This window comes from Balaenoptera ricei, chromosome 21, assembly GCF_028023285.1.
Source record: "Balaenoptera ricei isolate mBalRic1 chromosome 21, mBalRic1.hap2, whole genome shotgun sequence".
Lineage (NCBI taxonomy): Eukaryota > Metazoa > Chordata > Mammalia > Artiodactyla > Balaenopteridae > Balaenoptera > Balaenoptera ricei.
Genome location: NC_082659.1, coordinates 4,849,166 through 4,870,527, shown reverse-complemented (window position 1 = coordinate 4,870,527; position 21,362 = coordinate 4,849,166). Strand labels below are relative to the sequence as shown.

Here is a 21,362-nt window from a genome sequence, read left to right as displayed (position 1 = left end):
TAAATAAATGTATTTATTTATTTATTTATTTTTGGCTGTGTTGGGTTTTCGTTTCTGTGCACGGGCTTTCTCTAGTTGCGGTGAGCAGGGGCTACTCTTCATCGTGGTGCACGGGCTTCTCATTGTCGTGGCTTCTCTTGTTGCGGAGCACAGGCTCTAGACGCGCAGGCTCAGTAGTTGTGCCTCACGGGCTTAGTTGTTTGGCGGCATGTGGGATCTTCCCAGACCAGGGCTCGAACCCGTGTCCCCTGCATTGGCAGGCAGATTCTTAACCACTGTGCCACCAGGGAAACCCCCTTTTATTTTTTTTTTTTCTTCTCAGATTGCTGTGGCTAAAACTTCCAAAACTATGTTGAATAATAGTGGTGGGGGTGGGCAACCTTGTCTTGTTCCTGATATTAGAGGAAATGGTTTCAGTTTTTCACCATTGAGAACAATGTTGGCTGTGGGTTTGTCATATATGGCCTTTATTATGTTGAGGTAGAATCCCTCTGTGCCCACTTTCTGGAGAGTTTTTATCGTAAATGGGTGTTGAATTTTGTCAAAAGCTTTTTCTGCATCTATTGAGATGATCATATGGTTTTTCTCCTTCATTTTGTTAATATGGTTTATCACATTGATCGGTTTGCGTATATTGAAGAATCCTTGCATTCCTGGGATAAACCCCATTTGACCATGCTGTATGATCCTTTTATTTTAATGTGCTGTTGGATTCTGTTTGCTGGGATTTTGTTGAGGATTTTTACATCTATGTTCATCAGTGATATTGGCCTGTAGTTTTCTTTTTTTGTGGCATCTTTGTCTGGTTTTGGTATCTGGGTGATGGTGGCCTCGTAGGATGAGTTTGGGAGTGTTCCTCCCTCTGCTATATTTTGGAAGAGTTTGAGAAGGATAGGTGTTAGCTCTTCTATAAATGTTAGAGAGAATTCGCCTGCGAACCCGTCTGGTCCTGGGCTTTTGTTTGTTGGAAGATTTTTAATCACAATTTCAATTTCAGTGCTTGTGAGTGGTCTGTTTATGTTTTCTATTTCTTCCTGGTTCAGTCTTGGAAAGTTGTACTTTTCTAAGAATTTGTGCATTTCTTCCAGGTTGTCCATTTTATTGGCATAGAGTTGCTTGTAGTAATCTCTCATGATCCTTTGTATTTCTGCAGTGTCAGTTGTTACTTCTCCTTTTTCATTTCTAATGCTGTTGATTTGAGTGTCCTCCCTTTTTTTCTTGATGAGTCTGGCTAATGGTTTATCAATTTTGTTTATCTTCTTTAAGAACCAGCTTTTAGTTTTATTGATCTTTGCTCTTGTTTCTTTCATTTCTTTTTCATTTATTTCTGATCTGATCTTTATGATTTCTTTCCTTCTGCTAACTTTGGGGTTTTTTGTTGTTCTTTCTCTAATTGCTTTAAGTGTAAGGTTAGGTTGTTTATTTGAGATTTTTGTTGTTTCTTGAGGTAGGATTTTATTGCTATAAACTTCCCTCTTAGAACTGCTTTTGCTGCATCCCATATGTTTTGGGCCACTGTGTTTTCATTGTCATTTGTTTCTAGGTAATTTTTGATTTCCTCTTTGATTTCTTCAGTGATCTCTTGGTTATTTAGTAGCATATTGTTTAGCCTCCATGTGTTTGTATTCTTTACAGTTTTTTTCCTGTAATTGATATCTAGTCTCACAGCATTGTGGTTGGAAAAGATACTTGATACGATTTCAATTTTCTTAAAGTTACCAAGGCTTGATTTGTAACACAAAATATGGTCTATCCTGGAGAATGTTCCATGAGCACTTGGGAAGAACGTGTATTCTCTTGTTTTTGGATGGAATGTCCTATAAATATCAATTAAGTCCATCTTGTTTAATGTGTCATTTAAAGCTTGTGTTTCTTTATTTATTTTCATTTTGGATCATCTGTCCATTGGTGAAAGTGGGGTGTTAAAGTTCCCATCTATTATTGTGTTACTATCAATTTCCCCTTTTATGTCTGTTAGTATTTGCCTTATGTATTGAGGTGCTCCTATGTTGGGTGCATAAATATTTACAATTGTCATATCTTCTTCTTGGATTGATCCCTTGATCATTATGTAGTGTCCTTCTTTGTCTCTTGTAATAGTCTTTATTTTAAATTCTATTTTGTCTGATATGAGAATTGCTACTTCAGCTTTCTTTTGATTTCCATTTGCACAGAATATCTTTTTCCATCCCCTCACTTTCAGTCTTTATGCATCCCTAGGTCTGAAGTGGGTCTCTTGTAGAGAGCATATGTATGGGTCTTGTTTTTGTATCCATTCAGCCAGTCTATGTGTTTTGGTTGGAGCATTTAATCCATTTACATTTAAGGTAATTATCGATATGTATGTTCCTATTACCATTTTCTTAATTGTTTTGGGCTTGTTTTTGTAGTTCTTTTCCTTCTCTTGTGTTTCCTGCCTAGAGGAGTTCCTTTAGCATTTGTTGTAGAGCTGGTTTGGTGGTGCTGAATTCTCTTAACGTTTACTTATCTGTAAAGGTTTTAATTTCTCCATCGAACCTGAATGAGATCCTTGCTGGGTAATCTTGGTTGTAGGTTTTTCCCTTTCATCACTGTAAATATGTCTTGCCACTCCCTTCTGGCTTGCAGAGTTTCTGCTGAAAAATCAGCTGTTAACCTTATGGGGATTCCCTTGTATGTTATTTGTTGCTTTTCCCTTGCTACTTTCAATATTTTTTCTTTGTATTTAATTTGTAATAGTTTGATTAATATGTGTCTCAGTGTGTTTCTCTTTGAGGTTATTCTGTATGGTACGTTCTGTGCTTCCTGGACTTGATTATTTCCTTTCCCATGTTAAGGAAGTTTTTGACTATAATCTCTTCAAATATTTTCTCAGACCCTTTCTTTTTCTCTTCTTCTTCTGGGACCCCTATAATTCGAATGTTGGTGCGTTTAATGTTGTCCCAGAGGTCTCTGAGACTGTCCTCAGTTCTTTTCATTCTTTTTTCTTTATTCTGCTCCCTGGCAGTTATTTCCACCATTTTATCTTCCAGCTCACTTATCTGTTCTTCTGCCTCAGTTATTCTGTTATTGATTCCTTCTAGAGTATTTTTAATTTCAGTAATTGTGTTGTTCATCACTGTTTGCTTTCTCTTTAGTTCTTCTAGACCCTTGTTACATGTTTCTTGTATTTTCTCCATTCTATTTCTGAGATATTGGATCATCTTTACTATCATTACTCTGAATTCTTTTTCGGGTAGGTTGCCTATTTCATCTTCATTTATTTAGTCATGTAAGTTTTTACCTTGCTCCTTCGTCTGTAACAAATTTTTTTGTCATTTCATTTTTTTTTTTTTTTGACGGGTGGTGCTGTATTCCTGTCTTGCTGGTTGTTTGACTTGAGGCACCCAGCAGCACTGGAGTTTGCAGGCAGTTGGATAGAGCTGGGTCTTGGTGCCGAGATGAGGACCTTTGAGAGGCCTCACTCTGATTGATATTCCCTGGGATCTGAGGTTCTCTGTTAGTCCAGTGGTTTGGACTTGGAGCTCCCACCACAGGAGCTTGGGCCCCACCTCTGGCCTGGGAACCAAGATCCCGCAAGCTTCGTGGCACTGTAGAAAAAAAAAAAAAAAAGGAAGAAAGAAAAAAAGGAGCAGTGCAATATCAAGAATAAAAAACAAAATAAAATTAGAAAGATAAAAAAAAATTAGGAAAAATAAAACTATAATCGAAACAACTGCAACAAGGTAAAATAAAACCACAAGAGAAAAAAGAAAAAAAAAAGGTGTGGGGGAAACAAGCCAAAAGGAGAGATCACTAACAGAGTATAAAGAATAAAATAAAATTAGAAAACTAAAAGATTTATTACGAAAAATAAAAATATAAAAGAATCAACAACAATGAATCAACAAGGTAAAATAGAACCCCAATCTAAAAGAGGAAAAAAAAAAAAAAAAAAGTCTTGGCTATGGGGAGTGGAGTTTAGGCGGGGGTGGAGTTTAGGCAGGGGTGGGGTTTAGGGTGGGGCGGGGCCTAGGCGGGTGGAGGGTGACGTTTGAGCGTGGGGCGGGGCCTCTGCTTAGGACCTGCTCGAAGGGGAGAGGCAGCCTGTGGAAAGGGGGGCCTCTGGAGTGTGGAGTTCTGGAGTTTGGAGGTAGGGCCCTGGGTGAGGGTGTGTGGGTGGGGCTTAGGCCCAGTGTGTCAGAGGGGGTCTCCGAGTGTAGAGGTGGGGCCCCGAGTGGGGGTGCAGGGGTGGGGCTTGGGGTTTGCATGGCAGGACGGAGGCTCCAAGGGCAGAGGATTAGGTCCCAGCAGACTCCCTGGCACCTGAGTGGACAGGGAAAGCACTGGCCGCGTGCCCTTCCGTTCCTCTGCGCCCCTTCCCCACTGTCTCCCCCAGGGTCTCCCCCATCCCTGCTGCACCCCTAACCATGGGTGGGTCCTGCTGGGTGTAGAAGCCCCTCGCCTCCCCCAGCCGTCCCTCAGGGGTGCAGGTCCCGGAGGTCTGGCCTTTACGTTTGCTCCTCTTCCCTCCCTCCCACTCCCGCAGGACCCCGTGGCTGGAGGGGGCCTCGGTGGGCAGAGGATCAGACCCGGGATCTCAGCATGTTCCTGGGGGCCCAAGTGGGCAGGGGAAACCTGGCCACGCTCCCTTTTGATCCTCAGCCCTCCCAGTGGCCCCCCAATTTCCCCCTTCAGGCGTGGGATCCCTTCCCCTCCCCCAGCTGCCCCTCAGGGCGCCAGTCCTGTCCCGCCTCCACTTCTCCTCCCCCCTCACTCCCGCCACGCCCCACATCCTACCCGGTCGCTGGGGGTTCCTTCCGTCCCCTTAGGTGTCCGCGGTCCCCGACCGGGGCCTGGCAGGTGCCCTAGTTGTGTGGAGACGAGAATTCCGCGTCCTCCTGGTCCGCCATCTTGACTCCTAGCATTGCGTTTTTATTCGTTCTGGAAACAAGTTTTGAGGGAGGAACTTGGGGTTCTTAATGAAATTCAGAAGCCTGAACTTTAGAGCATGGATTTGTAACGTCTTTATTGAGAGGTCAAAGGTGTTCTCCTCCTTAATTCCTAGTCTGGTATGTTCTGAACAATCTCTAGTTAGGTGTAATCCATGCATTCCTTGTTCCTACAGAACCTGCACACACATACACCCACACACACACTTACTTCTTAATGAGATAGGAAAATCAAATTGATTTCATGGTCGAATTCACTCTGCTCTCCAAGTGGCTACTTCTTATACAAATCTAAGCCCAAATGGTTATGTCCAAGATAATGCAATACCAGGTTATATTAATCCCTGTCTATAATCCCTCTTATACTGCAATTTCATTCACGATTCTAAGTCATTTGAGAAAGCTCCTCATTCCAAACAAACTTTTAATAATTCACTCTAGCTCATTAATAGAACAGATTTACAACCTGAATGAATCCGGATATTTTCGCAGCAAGTATGAGAACACACAATTAATGGCCTAAACCGAAAAGCCGTGCTGTTTACCAAATAACAAGGAAACTGGAAGTGGGTGGTGCTGAGGTCAAGGAGCCCAACAGTGACACAGTGTGAGGCCAGCATCACTGTGAATTGTTTGGTCTTTCATTCATGGTTAAAAGATGACGGCTAAGGATCCGAAACACATCGGCACATAACTGTGTCCCAAGAAAGACGGAACAAAGTGGGAGCAAACATGTATATTTCTTTCTCTCTGTTTGCTTCCAAAAGAAGAGTAAGATCCTTCCCAGATGTCTCCCTGAACATTTCCCCTTCTGTCTCATCTTCCAGGACTGAGTCACACGTCTACCCCAGACAGATCCCTAGTAGAGACGACTGGGATTGCCCAGACTGGCTTTGACCTACTGCATTTCATCCCGAGAGGTGAGTACACAATAGGAGTTCTGTTAATAAGAGAGAAGGAGAATGACTTTGAATAGGCAATACTAGGGTCTCCCACCCGGGATAACCTTACTCTGCAAATTGGTCTGAGTTCTGGCTAAAGTATGTCTAAAAAATAGGTGTATATTTAAGGATAAAGATTTTAAATGTGGCAAATGTTCTTCTGTAAAGGGCCAGGTGGTAAATATTTTAGACTTTGTGGGCTGTGTAGTCTCTGTCACATATTCTTCTTCGTTATTTTAAAAACCCTTTAAAAATATAAAAACCTTCTTAGCTTGCAGGACATATCAAAACAGACCATGGGCCAGATTGGACCCTAGTGTGCTGACCCCTGGGTCAACACATGGTGTGTATAGTTTAATGATCTTCCAGTCAACAAAGCTTTATTGAATGTTTAATATAATCAGTCATCCGACTAAGTGTTGAGGATACAGCCATGATGATATAGAAAAGCTCATAATCTGGTAGGATGCTCATGATAAACAAACCCCAAATTTAAGCCCATCCTTCATTTTCCCAAAATGATTATCCTGAAAATATTTTTTGGCAACTTTAGAGTATAAATTTTACAGATAAAAGTAGTCACAGCGTTACTTACAAACTTTTAATTAAACTGGGAAAATCATATCGTTTCTAAGGGATTACACATATTTGAACCACGTATGTCTTACCTACGAGGAATATAGGAGAGATGTAGAGCTGATGCAGGGTTACAGAACAGGACACCCCAAAGTCTCCACTTTGGTGTATTGATTACTGGGAGCTGTAGGCACTTGGAAAACAGCAATGCAGGGAGAGGCTTTCCCTGAACTCCTTTATCTGCCTCAAGACAGATCCTCCAAAAGGAACTAATTGTCATAAATCCCATCCCAGGAGTTTCATCAACCAGGGAAGATGGACTCTTGTCACAGGAGAGGAAACTAGAAGTGGACACCACACCTAGACACACTTTGTCACAAACTAGCACACTTCCCATCTGCGCTTCTAAGGGCCCATTCATCTTCCTAAAAATGATTTCCTCTCCCCTAAGAGGGCACAGTTCCCCTCCCTTTTCCCTATTAAGATGGTATTTAAGCCTGAGTTCTAAGGCACTCGGGGAGTCACTCATTTTCCCCTGGGCATCTCCCATGTATACATTGAGGTCTGCATGTTAATCAAATGCCTGTGTGTTTTATTCTGGTTAATCTGTCTTTTATTACAGGGGTTTCAGCTGAGAACTCAGAAGGGTAAAGGAAAATTATTTTCCTTCCCTACATAGCCAAAACTGTATATAAATGTCCTAAAATATTGACGCCATTGCTGTTCCTGGTGCCAAATTCTTATTAATTTCTTGTCTAAAAATAAATAAATACACATACATATACTAAGGCCTAATAGCACAAATTTAGAAAGCAGAGAGTCAGTAATTTTAATCATAGTAGCTGTCAAAAGAAAAAAATTCATATGCCAAACATAATAAAACCCAAGAATGGCCACTGTAAGGAAATTTAATCCAATTCTTAATGTAAGAGATTGACATCTTATTACTGAGGTCTCAGTATTTTTAAGGGGATTTCTTAAAAACACTGTGGAAAACAGACATTCTCAAGGGAAAAAGAAAACATTTAATCTGAATCAATCTGACTGGGTCAGAGTTGGAAGAGTATTTTAGCCCGATTTGAAAAGTCTTTACCAGCAACCTGAGAATACCGGTTTGGGTTTAAAAGCCGGTGTCCTCAATCCCTTGAGGCCCTCAGGGGATACTTGGATTGCTTGTTCTTTTCCTTTGTCATGTTGACTAAGGAGGCACACTAAGCAGCCCTTTTAAGCAAAACCAAACAAAACAGCAAAAAATAATCACCCAGGCATTTCTGAAAAAGAGTAAGACTGTTCTTTGGAAACTGAAATTGCATTTGGGAACCGCATGTTCTGTCTTTAAACGTAGTCAACAGAATTGTTGCTGTCTTAGAAATGGTTTGTTTGTGATCAGTGAGCTTGCTTTCTACAGAGGCCCCTGGAGAAAGTTTCCATCACCAATGTTTTCTTTCCTTGGACCTGGGAAATTAGAGCCTGCAGATGCCATACTTGCCTAAGTGACACAAAAATGTTCCTAACTTCACGGAACTTCTGGACAGCTTTGGGGAATAGTATCCCACAGAACTCCTGGGGAGTGCCCCGGAATGTTTATGGGGACCCTAATGCTCTACAGACGCCCATTAAAAGTTTGTGGCAAAGTTTCTCAACCGGCCTTCCTGGTGCTCTTGTGCTGAGGAAGTTTAAGGCTGTTTTATGATTCCAAACACCATAAAAGTGCTAGAGACAAAAGTTTGAAGTGTTCATGATACAATCTGCTGAAAAATAACGTGACTTGATAGGTCTGGTTTAAAAACTTGTACAGCTTTAATGATTTGCCAGGAGAAGCAGCCTGGAGTCGTTGAAAAGATAATGGCTCCCAAGTCAGAAGGTCAGGTTTAAGGCTATCACTTATCATCTCTGTGACCCTGATCTAGTCCCTAATTACCCTGCCTGATCCATTCTTTCCTCATCTGTCCAATGGGGATAATGTCATGAGTGTCAAACGTGACGATGCTTTCATTCGTTCCCTCATTCGGAGGATATTTATTTGAGTCAGGGATTATGTGTCAGGCTCTAAGCTAGTGGCTGGGAACACACAGGACGACAGCCGCAGTCCTGCCTTATGGCGGGAGACGATCTTGGGACATGGTAAAGCGAGCTGCACAAGTTGGTGACCCTCCTAAGAAGAAAGATGCAGTGTGTTGGAGGAGGATAGCAATGACCAATCCCTTTCCTGGTAGTCAATAACAAAAATCATTGCTCAACACTGGGTTGATTAAAAGAAAAACACGTATACACACCAGATTAGAGTTTTCTTTCATTGTATGAGGTCCCTCAGATAAAGCACATTTCTAGGAGGTGAGAGAGCAATTACCTTGGTTCCTCCTGCCAGAGTCAGATGGGTCCTTTCAGTTTTGGCTGCTGACTACATCAGTGTAAAGCCCCAGGTAAGACACTGGTCTTATGGGCAGTGAAATTTGGATGTGGTTTAAAGAGCCCAATGCTGAATTTCAAGGATGCATCAAGTTAGGATGCTGATGGGATATATTAAAAAAAAAAAAAAACTCAAGGAAACAGTTTAACAAAACTTAGTATTCCTATACCAAATATGTTTTTTTTACATATTTCTATCAAACAATAAAAGGACACTGTTTATCTCCTAAAGCCATGTAGAGCTGAGATATTTTTAAGTCCTGATTTAAATCTTCTTTATTGAAGTATAGTTGATTTACAATGTTGTGTTAATTTCTGCTGTACAGCAAAGTGACTCAGTTATACACGTATATACATTCTTTTTTATATTCTTTTCCATTATGGTTTATCCCAGGATATTGAATATATATAGTTCCCTGTGCTATACAGTAGGACTTTGTTGTTTATCCATTCTATATGTGATAATTTGCATCTACTAACCCCAAACTCCCACTCCATCCCTCCCCCACCCACCCTTGGCAACCACAAGTCTGTTTTCTATGTCAGTCTGTTTCTGTTTCGTAGATAGGTTCATTTGTGCCATATTTTAGATTCCACATGTAAGTGATATCATATGGTATTTTGTCTTTCTCTTTCTGACTGACTTCACTTAGCATGATAATCTCTAGTTGCATCCATGTTGCTGCAAATGGCATTATTTCATTCCTTTTTATGGTTGAGTAGCATTCTATTGTATATATGTGCCACATCTTCTTTATCCATTCATCTGTTGATGGACATTTAGGTTGTTTCCATGTCTTGGCTACTGTGAATAGTGCTGCTGTGACCATAGGGGTGCATGTATCTTTTTGAATTATAGTTTTGTCCAGCTATGTGCCCAGGAGTAGGATTGCTGGATCTTATGGTAGCTCTATTTTTAGTTTTCTGAGGAACCTCCATGCTGTTCTCCATATTGGCTGCACCAACTTACATTCCCACCAACAGTGCAAGAGGGTTCCCTTTTCTCCACACCCTCTCCAGCATTTGTTATTTGTAGACTTTTTGATGATGGCCATTCTGATTGGTGTGGGGGTGGTACCTCTTAGCTTTGATTTGCATTTCTCTACCTAATTTAAATCTTATAGGTTATTTTTCAAAATATAAATAATACAGAATCAATTATCAAAAGTAAACCTTATGCTTTGAAAAGTATCATAGAATTTCAGAATTGAATTTGATCTTAAAGATAACTTTCAGATAAGGAAATAAAAGAAAGAACAGAGAAGTGAACTTTTTTGCTTAAGTCCCCATAGCTTTTTTTTTTTTTTTTAATTTTTATTTATTTATTTTATTTATGGCTGTGTTGGGTCTTCGTTTCTGTGCAAGGGCTTTCTCTAGTTGTGGCAAGCGGGGGCCGCTCTTCATCGTGGTGCGCGGGCCTCTCACTATCGCGGCCTCTCTTGTTGCGGAGCACAGGCTCCAGACGCGCAGGCTCAGTAGTTGTGGCTCACGGGCCCAGTTGCTCCGTGGCACGTGGGATCTTCCCAGACCAGGGCTCGAACCCGTGTCCCCTGCATTGGCAGGCAGACTCTCAACCACTGCGCCACCAGGGAAGCCCCCTCCCCATAGCTTTTTAATGGCAAACTTGGGACCTGAACATGACTGCATGTTAATCTACGTGTTCTTTCTATAAAAGGTTACTTTTAGTTTATAAATAAATAACATAATATAAAAAAGAATATGAAAATAGTGAATGCATGAAATAAATGCCTGAAGAGCACTGTCTTTAGTGAGGGATAATAATAAAATACTATTTCATTTATGTAATGATCTTCATTCATCCATTACTTAATTCAGTACTTTCTTCTGAATGACTACTCAGTAGTCACCTCTGTCCACACAAAAATAAATAAGACACACCTGCCGTTTCAGGATCACCCACTGTGGAAGGAGGGTAGGCACATAGTCAGGTCACGTAAAAGGTCATATTTAAGGACTTCAATACCTTTAAAGGCAGTTTCAAGGTCTGAGGAGGGGCAAAACCCATGAAGCGCGCTCTCTGCCGGCAGGTACTCTGGAGAAGGAAGAACTGGGATTAGCTGGGGAGCAGCTGCCCAGAACTGGTGAGGTTGGATGAGCTGAGCGTGGACGGTGGGAGAAGCTGAACTGGGTAAACTCCAGGATGGCAGCCTTGACTCCCTGGCCTATACAGTGGTATCAATGCCTAGATCATAAGGTGGTTATAAAGAATAAAGCAGAGAGTGTCATGATGGCAGTGTTAATAGAGTACTTACCGTAATTCTAACAGTGAAGTCCCTCAACAGGAACGCAGGTAGCGGGTGACTGGTGACGGGCAGGTGTCCTCCACAGCAGGTTCCCCAAGTTCGTCACATTAGCTTCACTTCCAGAAGAGCAACTCCAGTCCTTGTCCTCATGCCCCTGCCACCCCTCCCAGCCTTATTTCACATGGTCGAATTATTTGATCCATTTATAGCATTATGGTGGTTTTTCTATTTTACTACTAAAGACTATTTACTAATGGTTTACAGTATTTCAGGCACTCCCTTCATTTAATCCTTACAAACCTAGGAAGGGGGCGAACTCTTATCCTGTCTTAGAGGGTTTAGAGAGGTTAAATAATTTGCCCAAAGTCACAAGGCTCAGTAAGTATTGGGAGTCCAACTCCAGAGGCCCTACAGTCTAAGTCAAAGGTTGGCAAACAAAGGCCCACAGGCCAGATCCTGCCCGCTGCCTGTATTTGTTCAGCCCACAAGCTGAGAATGGCTTTTCTACTTTTAAGTGGTTGGAAGTACTACCCTCAACTACTATTATCAAACTCTGGATGGTTGGAAATTAGCTTTTAGTGCTGACTGGATAACATTTCTTAATGAATTTGACATAAAATTACAAGGTAAAAGAGTGTTTATATGCAAAACTTATTCTGCAGTAAAGTCATTTCTATGATGACTAATGCTGCTTGAAACAAAATAAAGTAAAACTTCCTTATATATGTCACGTTCTATTAAAAGTTAAAACAAAAGACAAGATCTCTATTTCCACACAAATTTGCAGAAGTAGATATAGCTTCCAAGTTCAAATTATATAGTTCTAGCAGCATTTTTCAGACCTTAATCCAAATGCAAGAAAAAAAGTCCCTATTTAAAAATCCAATTAATGGTGCAACGGAGGAGCTTTCCTGTAGTCTTCCTTTGGAAATTACTGATATGTAATATAATGGCATGCTAAAATCAAACATCAAGAGAAAAATATAATAGAATTCTATATGCCTTCCAATCGATAAATATGCTCAATTAAAATCATATGTTCCAGGACTTCCCTGGTGGCGCAGTGGTTAAGAATCCTCCTGCCAATGCAGGGGACACGGGTTCGAGCCCTGGTCCGGGAAGACCCCACATGCCGCATAGTAACTAAGCCCGTGCGCCGCAACTACTGAACCTGCGCTCTAGAGCCCGTGAACCACAGCTACTGAGCCCGTGTGCTGCAACTACTGAAGCCCACGCGCCTAGAGCCCGTGCTCCGCAACAAGAGAGGCCACTGCAGTGAGAAGCCCGCGCACCGCAATGAAGAGTAGCCCCTGCTCGCCACAACTAGAGAAAGCCCGCGTGCAGCAACGAGGACCCAGTGCAGCCAAAAATTTTTTAAAAATTAAAAAATCATACATTCCTCTACTGACATGTGTTTGGTGATAACTGTAAGTGTGAAAAGATATTTTTGAAGATGAAATACTTAACATCTCATTTTGGATCAACATTAACAGATAAATCTGCAATTGATTCTGACTGTAGTGAAAACTAAGTTTGAACTTCAATTAAGCAAAATGCCATCCCCTCAAAAGAGAATTCCGTTCTTCTCATTAGTAGGCCTGTATTTTTAAAAACGAACTTAAGTATCATCATTATATTTTGAAGGTCATCCATAAAATCTTTCTGCAAGTCTGTCTTCTCTTCTGCCATATAAATTCCTGCATAATGTCTTCAGTGTTGCCTCATAGCAGGCAAAGCCTAAAGTATTTACCCTCTGACCCTTTGTAGCAAAATCTTACTGACTCCTATTCTAATTCCAGCAAATGCTGGCTTCATATAATTTCCCTTTCAGAGCTGCCCGCTAGCTACCTTTACCTAGCCGGGAATTCCCACTCCTAGTTCCCTTGCTTCCGAAAGCTTTAGATCAGAATTGCAGGGTGTACGGAAACGTTTATGAACTTTCTGTCTCTTCTTAAAAGCGCTTCACCCCGCTGACGAAGCCCCTCCATCCCCGCCCCCGCCTAGGCCTTACAGATGCCAGCAGGTTGACACGTGTACTCAGTGTTGGGTGTCCTCCTCCCCCCCAAGGCCTTTCCTTGGACTCCAGAGTTTCCATTCTCCTTTCCTGGCTCTGTCACAAATCTTATTTTTGAGTGCTTAGCGGTCCTCAAGTCTTCACCAGTCTGTGGAGGCTGGGTTTGGGATCCCCGGGGAGTGAGGGTCTTGGCTTCCCCTAACTGGTCTGCTCTCCAAAGGAAGCTCTCAGGCTGGGTGAGTGAACCAATATCGGACTATATTTTACTCAAAGCCTAAGAAACAACTATTCATGAGCAAGTGAGCCGTGAACAACTAGCTCCCAAGGCCTGAGGAGGGGAGGCCTTGGATGGAGGCATTGTGTAAGGCAAAGAGTATGAAAAGGGTCCACAAAGCACACTGCAACACCTGTGGGTGAGGCAAGCCGCTGAGAGGCAGCGATGGGCCCCCAGGAGAGTGGCGGGCACTGAGGCGGTCTCTCTCGGAGCGACTCCTGCCATGTGTCCGCTCAGGCTAGCTTCAGAGGGTCGTTATCCCTCTGGTCACCTGGTGTCATGACTGGGGGCACGGCAGGAAGAAAACTGTGGGAGGGGGGAGGGCCAGTAATGTGCCGATGAAAGAAATTGACCCTGAGTGCCAAAATAAACTAGTCTTCCTAGACTTTTATTTTTTAAGGGAAATGTTTATGCACAGATGGATGTCTAATTGGTAGCCCTTCACAAGGCCACTATTTGACATGTAAAATCCTTGTCTATAGAGAGACTTTTTTTTTAGAAGTTACTAAAAGGGGGCTTAAAGAATCAAAATGTGAGAGGAGTAGGAAATTTAATTGTCACTGAGTGCTTATGTGGTACAATGAAAGGAAGTGACTAGACCTTCTTATTAATGGAGAAATAGTACAAAAATAGATAAGCTTAAATCACGCAAGAAAATGACATAAAATAAAAGACTCAGCTTTCCTATTGTCAAGGCAAGGATTTCCAAACTTTCAAAAGTAATATAGATTGATTGTCTTCACTTGACTGTTTTGACCCCTGAACTATTTTCTCTGCAGCCTTCCATTAGTGTATGCATCACATACGTGCTAACTGATAATAATAGCATGTGATATAATGCAGTTTCTGACTACATGCTTTATGAATTTCCCATTTTCAGAATCAGTTGCAAATGGAGCAGGTCTGCCTTACCCCAGAATATCTTAAGTGCTCAGATTTACACACTTATAGCCAACCTAAGCCCCTCTTGTGTCCTCTCTTGACTCAAAAGTTTTGCTCACCAGGCTGGGTCCCTAGTGCTACTGTCTTCTGTGCCCAGCTCAGGCTGGCACACCTGGACCCTTGTCTGCCCCAGCGTTTTGATGTGGGCAGGTCGAATGTCAGGCTGCCTTGTTCAGTATCTACTCGGCCATTTACTGTGGGTAATTCTAATGCTTGCTGATTTTCTTTCAAATGGGTTAAAAACTGTATCATGATTCTGTGAGGTAAAATATGCCAAGAACCTGATGTTTAATTTTCATGTATTTTATAGACAGCTGTTGCTGTTTTACTATTCCTTTACATTTAGTCCCAGGGTTCTTTGTGTTCTTTTCTTGGTTCTTATGCAAGCCTTCTTTCCTTCAATTGGTCTATTTATTTCAAAACTATATTTAGATCTGCTATTATATTTTAGTCTCTATCAGAATATATTATATAGCTAATCATTTTTTTTCTAACCATGTAATCGTAGGGAAGTACATGGGCCAGAATATTACATTATTAAATAATCGTGCTTGTCAAAGGCAATGCCTGAATATCAAGACAGTATGAGGCGAATGAAAAATGCTTTGAAAAGCTACAAACATGGTGTATCTCATGTTATCAGATGGGAGATGGGGGTTAAAGGCCAGAGAGTGTGGCATAAGAAACAGGAGAGATTAATGCTACAACTTTGGGCTTTAGTCTCTAATATAAACACTTTTCATTACTGAGAACGATTACAGGAAAGAGCAGCCTCTGTACAGCAAAATCTGTAGAGAAGGAAACATGCAAAAAAAGATCTTTGAGATTCCTTTTTCAAGTTATAATACAGTTTAAAATCATTACAGATGGAATTATTAGAAATAAGGAAAATCATGACACCTATGAAATAGAAGGCACAGTCAGGTTCAATAGCAATCATAATCGCAGATGTGCAGGTTCTTACTGAGTCATTACGTGAGCGGAGCCTCAAGCTCTAACAAGTAGAGACTCTGAGAAAATAAGAATGCTGCAGAAAAGCCATCTGCAATTGTAAAATACAGAGGGGAGAGGGAGGATTCTAAAACATACTCAGGAAATAAATGTGCAGTTAGTACCACTCAGAAATAATGCAGGAGGAGATTGAGGCTGATGTGAATGAGGGTGAAAATTACGAAAGCACTCGAACAGAAGCAAGAAAGCACGAATCAAATATAGCATCGCTAGGAACTGCTACTCAATGAAAGAAGAGTTAAGAGCAAGGATAAACTATTAGGAAAACTATCACTATGATGGAGGACTCATAAAGTCAGTAAGCAGAATAAAACTGTAAATATGTACGGGGGAAATAAAGCACAATGAACAAGGATAGAGTGTAATTTTAGTTCTGCTACGTTAAATGTACATAGTACATAACATACCTTGAAGAAAATAATATGCCTTATTCCTGAATTCTGTTAGACTTCCTAAGTCCCTTCACTTACTTTGTGAAAGCACCTCTTCTTCCTCATATGGGGTAACCACTGATGTCAATAAGAGGTGAGGGTCCTTCAGTTTAGGTTAAACCCAATTCGCTAATGAGGGTTGGGTTTTGTGACCTCTTGGTGAAATATTATGACACTTCTTAAAGGACAGTGTCCTGTAGCTGAAAGATAATTAAATTAGGACCCAGGTTCAAGTTCAGCTTTGATCTTTTACCAGCTTATGTGACTTTGGACGACTCATCTAAACTCTTCTAGCAGCTGCTTCATCTACAAAATGTGTGTACTGATTACACCTTCAGAGAGATAATTCGAGAATGAAATAGAAAGCATTTATCTTTATTTTTAAAAAATTTTTATTGGTGTATAGTTGATTTACAATGTTGTGTTAGTTTCAGGTGTACAGCAAAGTGATTCAGTTATACGTATACATATCTCCACTCTTTTTTAGATTCTTTTCCCATATAGGCCATTACACAGTATTGAGTAGAGTTCCCTGTGCTCTACAGCAGGTCCTTATTAGTTATCTATTTTATACATAGTAGTGTGTAAGACTGTCCCCAGGACTGATAAATATTAGCTCTTTTTCCTCCAAATCCGGAAGGTTCTGGCCAACCTTGAAGTCAGCGACGCCATTGCCGAGCTCCGTAAATCAAGAAAATAGTACCTGCTAATAGGCTTGTTGAGCAAATCCATTAATGGTGAAGAAACTTAGCTAAAAGGTGGTAGTGTCACTGTCTCATCAGATTCCTTCCGGGAATGTCTGCAGTATGGAAAGCTTTAACTTTAGGTAGCTGACAGCAGCGGACAGTATTGCTTGTGGTCTGAGCTGAGCTAAGTGTGAGCACAGCATCTAAGGATTCGGAAGCAGGAACAGGACAGTAAACACTTTGCACCGCGCAGTGCCATGTCCCCCATGGCACTCAGAAATCTAACCCGCGGCGATTAAGACAATGGTGGGCCATCAGCGTCTAGAGCCGTTAGTAAACAGCCCCCGGGCACTGGGCACTCAGGCGGGGAAGGCCGCCGCCTCTGAGGCCTCGGCCAAGTCTGTCTCCACAAGCCGGTTACAGGGCGGGGATTTAAGAAGTGCAGGGCTTCGCAAAGACCGGAAATGGCCTGTTCTGTGACCCAAATAAAATGCTGACAGTCTGTCAAGAAACCATTTTTTGCCCCGAAACCCTTATCTACATTTTTTTTCCCCCCTTAAAGGTTCTATCTTAGGGCTACTAAATTCTCCCGGGGCGGGGGGCGGGGGGCGGGGGGGGGGGAAATGTTATTTGTATCAGAAAGCTATCACTTAAGGATATAGCCTCAACGTCCCTTTAACTCTCTGAGGTAAGGCCACGAAAATCTCTATTTTTCAAATAAGGTATGGATCAGGAGACAGAAGGAGAAAGGCTAAACAAAGGAATAAAATAAATGGAACGAAAAGAATGGAGAAATGCCTCTTCGTTTCTTTCTAACTTTTCTACAGTAGGCATATGGCAGAAACTGCTTGTCGCTTACTACGATCTAGTCTCCCCTTCCTCCTTGCTAACAGAACTCCAGTTTTGTTGGAGATGATCATCAAGGTTTCCAGCTTACTATGTAAATATCTTCACTTTCCCCAAATAACTTTGCAGCTAGGGAAAGCTATGTTACCTAGTTCTAGCCAGTAAGGTATAGGCAGACATGTCTGGGGAAAGGATCCCTTCTCAAGACAAGACAAAGCCTTATGGGAAAGGCTTCTGGATCTTTCCCTTTCTTCCTGCCTGGGATCAGAATGTGATGGCTGGAGGGGCAGCAGCCATTGTGCAAACATGAGTGCAAAGGCCACATGCTGAGGAAGGCAGAATAGGAAATAGGACTTTGAAGCCTTCATGACCTTGCAGGGCTTCAGCTACAGCAGCCTTGGACTCCCTATCTACACAGTGTCTTGTATGTGAGAAAAAGAAGCCCTTTCTGTGTTTAAGCCACTGTTTTTCAGATTTTTTTCTAGCTCAAAGCCAAACATGATGTTATGTAGAGCATGTGTTATTGGTGGAATTGTTTTTAAATACATAACTTTTATATGGACTGGGAAACCAAAAAATTGGTGTGGCTCTTTTTCCCATGGTTTGGCTGTTTTTCCCATGGTGTGGAATCAAACAGGCAATGTCTCTGAGGTATGCTCATATTTATCAATGTGTACACATGCACACACATTTGTATATTTTATATACACACGCACACACACATATATATACCCATGTACATATGTAAATATAGTTATGTACCCATATATCTGGATGTTTGCTAGGTACTTGCATACACATAGAAACACCTAGGTATATTTACTTGATTTGTTCTCACCATCAAGAGATATTTTTTAATGGATAAGAAAAGAATACGGGGCTTCCCTGGTGGCGCAGTGGTTGAGAATCTGCCTGCCAGTGCAGGGGACACGGGTTCGAGCCCTGGTCTGGAAAGATCCCACATGCCGCGGAGCAACTGGGCCCGTGAGCCACAATTACTGAGCCTGTGCGTCTGGAGCCTGTGCTCTGCAACAAGAGAGGCCGCGATAGTGAGAGGCCCGCACACCGCGATGAAGAGTGGCCCCCGCTTGCCACAACTGGAGAAAGCCCTTGCACAGAAACGAAGACCCAACACAGCCATAAATAAATAAAAATTAAAAAAAAAAAAAAAAAAAAAGAAAAGAATACAATACTATGAGAAGTACAAATCTGAAATCTTAAATATAAGTGTCAGGAAGTTATAGATCCCCAGGTAATGTATGAGTCATAGGGTTAGGGGGGTTGATACTTTCAGGCCAAAAGTTGACCGAAGGAGTTAGTTCCTCGTGTCTTTAACTTCATGCTCTTAATTCCATTATATAAAATAAGTTAAGCCTCTGTTTTTCAAACCTCTTTAGTTCATGGACATGGACCCTTAAAATCATAGATTTGGAAGGGACTTGAGAGATCACCTTGTCCAAATCCTCTGATTTTATGGATAATGAAGCTGAGATCCCAAAACACAGGTGATTTGTCTCGTGCTGGGAATATATCAGTAGCTGAGCTAACACCCAAACCCCTTTTCCTGACTTTCATTCAGGCTCCACGTCAGCAGACACACAAGTCAGTGTGTTCTCCAGACTCAGGACCCCCTCCTGTAATGCAGGTCCCTGCATGTGACAGCATCTATTTGGGTCCTTTGTGTCACTTCCGTGGGACTTGAGAACAAGGGGAACAGCCACAAGCACGATGGCACTCATGTTGCTTTGGTGCCTGTGAGTAACAAAGTCCTTTGTCTCCCACCCAAGAGTCTCACGTCTTCTGAATCTATGAAACAGGAATAGGCTAATTTATTAACCTGTAAGTCAGATAAGATCAATTGCCAGGCTGGATATAAGCCTCATAGAAAAAGTTGGGGATTAACTCCTTTTCTATTTTATGTGAAATTATCTGCAGGATTTGCGTTATTTCCTTTTTTAAAGTTTGATAGAATTCACCAATAAAGCCATTTGAGACTCAAGTTCTACTTGTGGTTAAGATTCTTTTTTTTTTAATTTTTACTGGAGTATAGCTGCTTTACAATGTTGTGTTAGTTTCTACTGTACAGCAAAGTGAATCAGCTATACGTATACATATATCTGCTCTTTTTTGGATTTCCTTCCCATTTAGGTCACCACAGAGCATTGAGTAGAGTTCCCTTTGATTCAACTCCATTATTATGGGGCTACTCAGATTTTCTATTTTGTTAGTTTTGGTAACTTGCTTTTAAAGGAATTTGTCCACCTCATCTAAATTGTCATATATGTTGGTATATGGTTGTTCAAAATATTCCCTTATTATTCCTTTAATATCTATAATGTATGGAAAAAACCAAACTCTCATTTATTCCTGAAAGAAATAGTTTTGGTTTTCTTTTTAACTTGCTTGTCTTTATCAAAAGAAATATTTTATTAACCTTTTCAGAGGACTTACTTTTGGTTTTGTGAATTTCCTCCATTGTTTGTTTTATATTACTTGATCTCCACTCTTATGTTTATTATTTTTGTCCTTTTATATATTTGAGTTGAAATTGCTTGTCTTTTTCTAGATTCTTAAGGTGGAAATTTAGAGTGATCTTAAGTCTTTTTTTCTTTCCTAATTTAAGAATTTCCCTTTAAGTACTGCTTTAGCAACATCCCACAGCATCCCGTAACACTTCATAGGCTGTATTTTCATTGTAATTTTTCTCAAATCAAGTTTTCATCTTCTTTGTGATTTTTTTCCCCTTGACTTCTTTGATATTTAGAAGGGAGTTCTTTAATTTCCAAACGTCTAGGCTTATCTAGATGTGTTATTGATTTCTCATTTGAGTCTGTTACTGTCAGTTAGCAGGCTTTAAAAATCCAGCCTTTTAAGTTGATTGAATGTGTTTCTTTCCCAGCATAGAGTTTCTCTTGGAGATTTTACTGTATGCACTTGACAAGGGATGTTAAAAAAATCTCCATTAGGTTTATCACCAGTGTTTGCTCGGGGCTTTTTGGTATCCACGCGGTTTATCCTTGACGTGTCAGCTCTCAGCGCCGCCCCACGTGAAGCATGACGCCAGACTTGCTCTGGGCTTCGCCTCCGGGCTGGCAGTCGGACGTACCTGGACAGCCCCTCCCGTGGACGGGTCGTGGGCGGTCATCGCAGCTGTCGTTTGCGAGCCTGTGGGGGAGGGGAGTCCGGAGCAGCAAGCTCTCAGAATGTCGTTTCTCCCCGAGGACTTCAGCTCTGTGCACCAGAGCTACGTTGAACGAAATCTACTTCCAGTCAAGCACAAGGGGGCACAGTGTACAGAGCAGCAGTGGGAACGTCCCGGCAGTGCCAGCTCAGGATGGGCGCTGGCGAACATGCCGCACGGGTGGCTCAACGTGCTGCTCGCCTGCCCGGGAACCACGCTCTCCTTTGTTTCTACTGAAAGCACCCTTGTTTTCAGCTTTCATTGGCAATGCAGCCAAAAAACGCACAAACAAAAAGACCAGAACAAACCGACCCTACCACTTCTCAGACTCTATTACCGCAAAGGCTGACCGTAGGACAGGGCTTCGTCGGTGAGATTAGCTGGAACCTAACCGGGAATTCCTGTGTCGTTTTGCTTTCCTGACATAGGTGCCAGTCTTCCTCCTCATAGCTTTCTTATTGTTCCTGCTTGGAGTACAGAAGGGGGGTCAGAGGTATCTCGCAACCGTGAAGTAACCGTGCGAATGAAGGAACGGAAAGACCGAATAAATCCAGGATGTTGATGATATTACAAGGCTGCTACATCACCTGGCCTGCCTACGTCCAGACTTACTGTATAAGAACAAGAAACCCCTATTTGGTTAAGCTGCCATAATTGGGTTTCTGTTATATGCAGCTGAACTTTAAAAAGATAAAGTATTGAGAGACTCATTACTCTATCAGAAGCCAAATTCAAACTTCTGCCTGAGTTATACTTGCACATTTTCTACTCTTCTAGAACAATTTCTTTAAAAAATAAACTTCAAAACTTTCTACGTTATCATGCAAAGAACTCAGTGCAGACTTTCACCCATTTGGCATCATTTTGTTAATCGGAA

The 21,362-nt window shown here is 41.6% G+C and overlaps 1 protein-coding gene across 3 annotated transcripts in view; it reads left to right on the top strand.

Annotated features, from left to right (window-relative positions):
- The window catches only part of NEIL3 (nei like DNA glycosylase 3), a 192,743-nt gene that overhangs the window by 119,958 nt on the left and 51,423 nt on the right, over positions 1-21,362 (top strand). For all 3 annotated transcript variants that reach the window (XM_059909548.1, XM_059909547.1, XM_059909549.1), the window contains one exon: positions 5,738-5,830. The gene's annotated coding sequence lies outside the window, so the exon portion shown is untranslated. The remainder of the gene's footprint in view (positions 1-5,737; positions 5,831-21,362) is intronic.